General features: G+C 38.4%; 1 long non-coding RNA gene across 1 annotated transcript; it reads right to left on the reverse strand.

Moving 5' to 3' along the window:
* Positions 1-2,337: 2,337 nt before the first annotated feature.
* Positions 2,338-9,621, reverse strand: LOC137245448 (uncharacterized). Its single transcript, XR_010951328.1, has 6 exons — positions 9,578-9,621; positions 7,252-7,491; positions 7,123-7,164; positions 4,760-4,999; positions 4,631-4,672; positions 2,338-2,504 (listed from the first exon to the last, which is right to left on the reverse strand). It is a non-coding gene; the product is annotated as an uncharacterized lncRNA (long non-coding RNA).
* Positions 9,622-10,120: the final 499 nt, after the last annotated feature.

The following is a 10,120-nucleotide window of genomic DNA, read 5'->3' on the forward strand; positions in this document are numbered from 1 at the left end:
TTCACGACAACTACAATAAAATTAAAAGTAAGTGGTTTTAAATTATCAGTGCGCACATAAATAGTTTTATATAAATAATTAAGTAATAAAGTGAGAAAAAAATATTTTTTTGTGAATGTTAAAAGGTGAAACGAGTGTTCTGTGATTTAAAGGAAAATTTGTACAAGTAACCCTTTTGCTCATCAGGTATTTCCCCCCACCAGTGGTAAGGAATACTTGACACGGCTTAAGGGTCTTCAGTGTCACACGCACACACGTACTTGTACAAATCAGTGTTTGAGAGTGATAGAGAAGTGCACGTAATTTTCTGTTGAGGATTAAGTAATCCAAGTTACTTTGGAGTTTAGACGTGACTTGCTATTCATATCCTCTTCACTTCCCACAACAACAACACTGCGCGGTGGTCATAACCCCACTTTAATTAAATTTGCACGGCAGAATTTTTTTTAACACAAAATCACTTCACCGTTTCCATTTTCATTTTTTCGATTATTCAGTTTTACAAAACCTTGGAGTATTTTGCAAAATAAAATACATGCAAGTGAGAGACGCACACGTAAATTTCGTGTTTGAGGTGTGCTTGAAGTTGATTATGATGATTCATCACTAGGTGGCTTATAGTTGGCAGCATTTTTTAGTTGATCAAACATTTCATTCAGTTTAGCACGAGCTGCTTCAATTATTGCTTCAGCTTGGGTCGCCACCCCAGATTGATTGGCAATGAGTGCCATTTCATTTGGATTCTTTGAAACTGTGCCATGTGCTGATGAAATATATGTGATATCTTTTTTTTGATTTTGCGTTACGTACGCGTGTTTTATTTTTCCGACCTACTTTAGCTTTTGACCCCGAACAAGTTGCTTCATCGTTTTTTGCTTCCTTAGTTCTCTTTTGTGTGCTACCCTGAGGAGCGTCACTATCAACATTTTTCAGTTGATCAAACATTTCGTTGAGTTCTTTATGTGTCACGTCTTTGCATTTACCTTCTGCAGTTGCCTTACTTAATTTACGCTTTTGTTTTTTGTTTTTCTTCGCTATCTGAGTGTCCCTTTCATTATTGTTTACTGCCATATTTTGTGGATTGATCGCCGCGGGTGCTTCGCTCCCTCTTGGCGGTTGTGCCACATTTACTACACCTGCCTTCTCTGTCATAAGCGCTATGTCTTCAGATTCCTTGGAATTTTTTTCGATTGGATGCAGCTTCGTGATGACTGCGTTATAATTCGTAATTGCACTGCATACGGTTCCTGATGCTGTATTCGTATCACCTAACGAGCTTAAAGAGTGACCATGTTCCTCACTAAATGTACTTTTCTTTGAAGGCCTACATATTTTCTTTTTTGCTACGTTTTTTACAGTGCTTGAAGCAATTGGAACTGAAATATTGTTTAAGCTTTCTGATATTCTTGCTTTCTGTAAGCGTTTTAGTCTAGCTTTAGCTGAACGCTGCTCGGCAGCTGCCATCAATGAATTAAATAAATCTTTTCTCAAGGCTTCAAGGCTTTCTTTCCTTGGTACTAGCCGTCGCTTTGATCGGCGCACACCTTCATCACCAACTGCGGATTCTGTGTTACTACTTTCAACTTGACGAGTTGATACTTCAGTGCGTTCGGAAGCTTTTCTCTTTCGTGGACGTGCACGAGATGCAGGCATTATTGGTTTTTCGAATAGTTTTGAAGAATTTTTACCAGCTGATATTGGCGATGGCACTGGTAATGGATCACCACTTTTATGCGACGACGTTGCAATCAATGGAGGTGGTGGTGGTGATGATATATGTTAGTTGGATATTGGCCTTGTAGGTGCAAAATCGGGCGGTGGTGGTATTAGCTGTATTGCTGCAGTGGTCTGAGAAAAATTATTAGCTGATATTTCACGATTCTTTGCATTCAAATCTTCTAATTGTTTTTTAAGTTCAGCTATTTCAGTTTTCAAGGTTGTTTAGACCAGCGGTCCAAAACCTCATACTTTTGAGGTAGCCCTAGTATTTCTTTTTGTTCAATAAGGTTAACAGAGGTGATCGAACGGTTTAAGTTATCTATGTTAAAACATCGCACAGATGAATAAACCGTTCGACAACAACCGGTGCTAACATTTTTATAAGTTTTCCGCCACTTGGATTTTGATTGCTTACCGATCGCACGCAGCCGTCCTGTTCCAGATTGTACAAGGTAACCTGTAATTGAATATTGTAACATATATACATATTAAACAATAATTTATAATTATTAAAAGCACCTTTATACTTAACATTAATACCAACTTTAATTATTTATTTTCGTTCCATTGAAACTTGGCCGGTCGAACTTTTGGAGTTTTGGTTCGCGTCAAGACATTTGGTCCTTACAACGCCTTATAAATTGCAATTCCAGCACCAGTGGAAATCCTTGCTGGCCAACCGAGAATTTGGAGTCCAGTTCTGATAAAACAAATTACCAGCGGCTGAATTTAAAATCAGGGCATAACAACAGCAATTTTTCATCGATGTACACAATTCACGACAACTACAATAAAATTAAAAGTAAGTGGTTTTAAATTATCAGTGCGCACATAAATAGTTTTATATAAATAATTAAGTAATAAAGTGAGAAAAAAATATTTTTTTGTGAATGTTAAAAGGTGAAACGAGTGTTCTGTGATTTAAAGGAAAATTTGTACAAGCAACACTTTTGCTCATCAGGTATTTCCCCCCACCAGTGGTAAGGAATACTTGACACGGCTTAAGGGTCTTCAGTGTCACACGCACACACGTACTTGTACAAATCAGTGTTTGAGAGTGATAGAGAAGTGCACGTAATTTTCTGTTGAGGATTAAGTAATCCAAGTTACTTTGGAGTTTAGACGTGACTTGCTCTTCATATCCTCTTCACTTCCCACAACAACAACACTGCGCGGTGGTCATAACCCCACTTTAATTAAATTTGCACGGCAGACTTTTTTTTAACACAAAATCACTTCACCGTTTCCATTTTAATTTTTTCGATAATTCAGTTTTACAAAACCTTGGTATTTTGCAAAATAAAATACATGCAAGTGAGAGACGCACACGTACATAAATTTCGTGTTTGAGGTGTGCTTGAAGTTGATGATGATGATTCATCACTAGGTGGCTTATAGTTGGCAGCATTTTTTAGTTGATCAAACATTTCATTCAGTTTAGCACGAGCTGCTTCAATTATTGCTTCAGCTTGGGTCGTCACCCCAGATTGATTGGTAATGAGTGCCATTTCATTTGGATTCTTTGAAACTGTGCCATGTGCTGATGAAATATATGTGATATCTTTTTTTTGATTTTGCGTTACGTACGCGTGTTTTATTTTTCCGACCTACTTTAGCTTTTGACCCCGAACAAGTTGCTTCATCGTTTTTTGCTTCCTTAGTTCTCTTTTGTGTGCTACCCTCAGGAGCGTCACTATCAACATTTTTCAGTTGATCAAACATTTCGTTGAGTTCTTTATGTGTCACGTCTTTGCATTTACCTTCTGCAGTTGCCTTACTTAATTTACGCTTTTGTTTTTTGTTTTTCTTCGCTATCTGAGTGTCCCTTTCATTATTGTTTACTGCCATATTTTGTGGATTGATCGCCGCGGGTGCTTCGCTCTCTCTTGGCGGTTGTGCCACATTTACTACACCTGCCTTCTCTGTCATAAGCGCTATGTCTTCAGATTCCTTGGAATTTTTTTCGATTGGATGCAGCTTCGTGATGACTGCGTTATCATTCGTAATTGCACTGCATACGGTTCCTGATGCTGTATTCGTATCACCTAACGAGCTTAAAGAGTGACCATGTTCCTCACTAAATGTATTTTTCTTTGAAGGCCTACATATTTTCTTTTTTGCTACTTTTTTTACAGTGCTTGAAGCAATTGGAACTGAAATATTGTTTAAGCTTGCTGATATTCTTGCTTTCTGTAAGAGTTTTAGTCTAGCTTTAGCTGAACGCTGCTCGGCAGCTGCCATCAATGAATTAAATAAATCTTTTCTCAAGGCTTCAAGGCTTTCTTTCCTTGGTACTAGCCGTCGCTTTGATCGGCGCACACCTTCATCACCAACTGCGGATTCTGTGTTACTACTTTCAACTTGACGAGTTGATACTTCAGTGCGTTCGGAAGCTTTTCTCTTTCGTGGACGTGCACGAGATGCAGGCATTATTGGTTTTTCGAATAGTTTTGAAGAATTTTTACCAGCTGATGTTGGCGATGGCACTGGTAATGGATCACCACTTTTATGCGCCAACGTTGCAATCAATGGCGGTGGTGGTGGTGATGATATATGTAAGTTGGATATTGGCCTTGTAGGTGCAAAATCGGGCGGTGGTGGTATTAGCTGTATTGTTGCAGTGGTATGAGAAAAATTATTAGCTGATATTTCACGATTCTTTGCATTCAAATCTTCTAATTGTTTTTTAAGTTCAGTTATTTCAGTTTTCAACGTTGTTTAGACCAGCGGTCCAAAACCTCATACTTTTGAGGTAGCCATAGTATTTATTTTTGTTCAATAAGGTTAACAGAAGTGATCGAACGGTTTAAGCTATCTATGTTAAAACATCGCACAGATGAATAAACCGTTCGACAACAACCGGTGCTAACATTTTTATAAGTTTTCCGCCACTTGGATTTTGATTTCTTACCGATCGCACGCAGCCGTCCTGTTCCAGATTGTACAAGGTAACCTGTAATTGAATATTGTTACATATATACATATTAAACAATAATTTATAATTATTAAAAGCACCTTTATACTTAACATTAATACCAACCTTTTTATTTATTTTCGTTCCATTGAAACTTGACCGGTCGAACTTTTGGAGTTTTGGTTCCCGTCAAGACATTTGGTCCTTACAACGCCTTATAAATTGCAATTCCAGCACCAGTGGAAATCCTTGCTAGCCAACCGAGAATTTGGAGTCCAGTTCTGATAAAACAAATTACCAGCGGCTGAATTTAAAATCAGGGCATAACAACAACAATTTTTCATCGATGTACACAATCCACGACAACTACAATAAAATTAAAAGTAAGTGGTTTTAAATTATCAGTGCGCACATAAATAGTTTTATATAAATAATTAAGTAATAAAGTGAGAAAAAAATATTTTTTTGTGAATGTTAAAAGGTGAAACGAGTGTTCTGTGATTTAAAGGAAAATTTGTACAAGTAACCCTTTTGCTCATCAGGTATTTCCCCCCCACCAGTGGTAAGGAATACTTGACACGGCTTAAGGGTCTTCAGTGTCACACGCACACACGTACTTGTACAAATCAGTGTTTGAGAGTGATAGAGAAGTGCACGTAATTTTCTGTTGAGGATTAAGTAATCCAAGTTACTTTGGAGTTTAGACGTGACTTGCTCTTCATATCCTCTTCACTTCCCACAACAACAACACTGCGCGGTGGTCATAACCCCACTTTAATTAAATTTGCACGGCAGAAGTTTTTTAACACAAAATCACTTCACCGTTTCCATTTTCATTTTTTCGATAATTCAGTTTTACAAAACCTTGGAGTATTTTGCAAAATAAAATACATGCAAGTGAGAGACGCACACGTAAATTTCGTGTTTGAGGTATGCTTGAAGTTGATGATGATGATTCATCACTAGGTGGCTTATAGTTGGCAGCATTTTTTAGTTGATCAAACATTTCATTCAGTTTAGCACGAGCTGCTTCAATTATTGCTTCAGCTTGGGTCGTCACCCCAGATTGATTGGTAATGAGTGCCATTTCATTTGGATTCTTTGAAACTGTGCCATGTGCTGATGAAATATATGTGATATCTTTTGTTGATTTTGCGTTACGTACGCGTGTTTAATTTTTCCGACCTACTTTAGCTTTTGACCCCGAACAAGTTGCTTCATCGTTTTTTGCTTCCTTAGTTCTCTTTTGTGTGCTACCCTCAGGAGCGTCACTATCAACATTTTTCAGTTGATCAAACATTTCGTTGAGTTCTTTATGTGTCACGTCTTTGCATTTACCTTCTGCAGTTGCCTTACTTAATTTACGCTTTTGTTTTTTGTTTTTCTTCGCTATCTGAGTGTCCCTTTCATTATTGTTTACTGCCATATTTTGTGGATTGATCGCCGCGGGTGCTTCGCTCCCTCTTGGCGGTTGTGCCACATTTACTACACCTGCCTTCTCTGTCATAAGCGCTATGTCTTCAGATTCCTTGGAATTTTTTTCGATTGGATGCAGCTTCGTGATGACTGCGTTATAATTCGTAATTGCACTGCATACGATTCCTGATGCTGTATTCGTATCACCTAACGAGCTTAAAGAGTGACCATGTTCCTCACTAAATGTACTTTTCTTTGAAGGCCTACATATTTTCTTTTTTGCTACTTTTTTTACAGTGCTTGAAGCAATTGGAACTGAAATATTGTTTAAGCTTGCTGATATTCTTGCTTTCTGTAAGCGTTTTAGTCTAGCTTTAGCTGAACGCTGCTCGGCAGCTGCCATCAATGAATTAAATAAATCTTTTCTCAAGGCTTCATGGCTTTCTTTCCTTGGTACTAGCCGTCGCTTTGATCGGCGCACACCTTCATCACCAACTGCGGATTCTGTGTTACTACTTTCAACTTGACGAGTTGATACTTCAGTGCGTTCGGAAGCTTTTCTCTTTCGTGGACGTGCACGAGATGCAGGCATTATTGGTTTTTCGAATAGTTTTGAAGAATTTTTACCAGCTGATGTTGGCGATGGCACTGGTAATGGATCACCACTTTTATGCGCCAACGTTGTAATCAATGGCGGTGGTGGTGGTGATGATATATGTAAGTTGGATATTGGCCTTGTAGGTGCAAAATCGGGCGGTGGTGGTATTAGCTGTATTGTTGCAGTGGTCTGAGAAAAATTATTAGCTGATATTTCACGATTCTTTGCATTCAAATCTTCTAATTGTTTTTTAAGTTCAGTTATTTCAGTTTTCAACGTTGTTTAGACCAGCGGTCCAAAACCTCATACTTTTGAGGTAGTCATAGTATTTATTTTTGTTCAATAAGGTTAACAGAAGTGATCGAACGGTTTAAGCTATCTATGTTAAAACATCGCACAGATGAATAAACCGTTCGACAACAACCGGTGCTAACATTTTTATAAGTTTTCCGCCACTTGGATTTTGATTTCTTACCGATCGCACGCAGCCGTCCTGTTCCAGATTGTACAAGGTAACCTGTAATTGAATATTGTTACATATATACATATTAAACAATAATTTATAATTATTAAAAGCACCTTTATACTTAACATTAATACCAACCTTTTTATTTATTTTCGTTCCATTGAAACTTGACCGGTCGAACTTTTGGAGTTTTGGTTCCCGTCAAGACATTTGGTCCTTACAACGCCTTATAAATTGCAATTCCAGCACCAGTGGAAATCCTTGCTATCCAACCGAGAATTTGGAGTCCAGTTCTGATAAAACAAATTACCAGCGGCTGAATTTAAAATCAGGGCATAACAACAGCAATTTTTCATCGATGTACACAATCCACGACAACTACAATAAAATTAAAAGTAAGTGGTTTTAAATTATCAGTGCGCACATAAATAGTTTTATATAAATAATTAAGTAATAAAGTGAGAAAAAAATATTTTTTTGTGAATGTTAAAAGGTGAAACGAGTGTTCTGTGATTTAAAGGAAAATTTGTACAAGTAACCCTTTTTATTATCAGGTATTTCCCCCCACCAGTGGTAAGGAATACTTGACACGGCTTAAGGGTCTTCAGTGTCACACGCACACACGTACTTGTACAAATCAGTGTTTGAGAGTGATAGAGAAGTGCACGTAATTTTCTGTTGAGGATTAAGTAATCCAAGTTACTTTGGAGTTTAGACGTGACTTGCTCTTCATATCCTCTTCACTTCCCACAACAACAACACTGCGCGGTGGTCATAACCCCACTTTAATTAAATTTGCACGGCAGAAGTTTTTTTAACACAAAATCACTTCACCGTTTCCATTTTAATTTTTTCGATAATTCAGTTTTACAAAACCTTGGAGTATTTTGCAAAATAAAACACATGCAAGTGAGAGACGCACACGTACATAAATTTCGTGTTTGAGGTGTGCTTGAAGTTGATGATGATGATTCATCACTAGGTGGCTTATAGTTGGCAGCATTTTTTAGTTGATCAAACATTTCATTCAGTTTAGCACGAGCTGCTTCAATTATTGCTTCAGCTTGGGTCGTCACCCCAGATTGATTGGTAATGAGTGCCATTTCATTTGGATTCTTTGAAACTGTGCCATGTGCTGATGAAATATATGTGATATCTTTTGTTGATTTTGCGTTACGTACGCGTGTTTAATTTTTCCGACCTACTTTAGCTTTTGACCCCGAACAAGTTGCTTCATCGTTTTTTGCTTCCTTAGTTCTCTTTTGTGTGCTACCCTCAGGAGCGTCACTATCAACATTTTTCAGTTGATCAAACATTTCGTTGAGTTCTTTATGTGTCACGTCTTTGCATTTACCTTCTGCAGTTGCCTTACTTAATTTACGCTTTTGTTTTTTGTTTTTCTTCGCTATCTGAGTGTCCCTTTCATTATTGTTTACTGCCATATTTTGTGGATTGATCGCCGCGGGTGCTTCGCTCCCTCTTGGCGGTTGTGCCACATTTACTACACCTGCCTTCTCTGTCATAAGCGCTATGTCTTCAGATTCCTTGGAATTTTTTTCGATTGGATGCATCTTCGTGATGACTGCGTTATAATTCGTAATTGCACTGCATACGGTTCCTGATGCTGTATTCGTATCACCTAATGAGCTTAAAGAGTGACCATGTTCCTCACTAACTGTACTTTTCTTTGAAGGCCTACATATTTTCTTTTTTGCTACTTTTTTTACAGTGCTTGAAGCAATTGGAACTGAAATATTGTTTAAGCTTGCGGATATTCTTGCTTTCTGTAAGCATTTTAGTCTAGCTTTAGCTGAACGCTGCTCGGCAGCTGCCATCAATGAATTAAATAAATCTTTTCTCAAGGCTTCAAGGCTTTTTCCTTGGTACTAGCCGTCGCTTTGATCGGCGCACACCTTCATCACCAACTGCGGATTCTGTGTTACTACTTTCAACTTGACGAGTTGATACTTCAGTGCGTTCGGAAGCTTTTCTCTTTCGTGGACGTGCACGAGATGCAGGCATTATTAGTTTTTCGAATAGTTTTGAAGAATTTTTACCAGCTGATGTTGGCGATGGCACTGGTAATGGATCACCACTTTTTGATATATGTAAGTTGGATGTTGGCCTTGTAGGTGCAAAATCGGGCGGTGGTGGTATTGGCTGTATTGTTGCAGTGGTCTGAGAAAAATTATTAGCTGATATTTCACGATTCTTTGCATTCAAATCTTCTAATTGTTTTTTAAGTTCAGTTATTTCAGTTTTCAACGTTGTTTAGACCAGCGGTCCAAAACCTCATACTTTTGAGGTAGCCCTAGTATTTCTTTTTGTTCAATAAGGTTAACAGAGGTGATCGAACGGTTTAAGCTATCTATGTTAAAACATCGCACAGATGAATAAACCGTCCGACAACAACCGGTGCTAACATTTTTATAAGTTTTCCACCACTTGGATTTTGATTGCTTACCGATCGCACGCAGCCGTCCTGTTCCAGATTGTACAAGGTAACCTGTAATTGAATATTGTTACATATATACATATTAAACAATGATTTATAATTATTAAAAGCACCTTTATACTTAACATTAATACCAACCTTTTTATTTATTTTCGTTCCATTGAAACTTGACCGGTTGAACTTTTGGAGTTTTGGTTCGCGTTGTTGTTGTTGTTGTAGCGATAAGGTTGCTCCCCGAAGGCTTTGGGGAGTGTTATCGATGTGATGGTCCTTTGCCGGATGCAGATCCGGTACGCTCCGGTACCACAGCACCAATAAGGTGCTAGCCCGACCATATCGGGAACGATTTATGTGGCCACATTAAACCTTCAGGCCATCCCCTCCCTCCCCACCTCCAAGATCCATGAGGAGCTTGGGGTCGCCAGAGCCTCGTCTGTTAGTGAAACAGGATTCGCCGCGGATAGGTGAGGTTGACAATTGGATTTGGAGAAGCTATATATTGCGCTGGCAACCTGAAGGGTTGCGCTACACCCCCTTTGGTTCGCGTCAAGA

This window comes from Eurosta solidaginis, chromosome 3 (assembly GCF_040869045.1).
Source record: "Eurosta solidaginis isolate ZX-2024a chromosome 3, ASM4086904v1, whole genome shotgun sequence".
In the NCBI taxonomy this organism is placed as follows: Eukaryota; Metazoa; Arthropoda; class Insecta; order Diptera; family Tephritidae; genus Eurosta; species Eurosta solidaginis.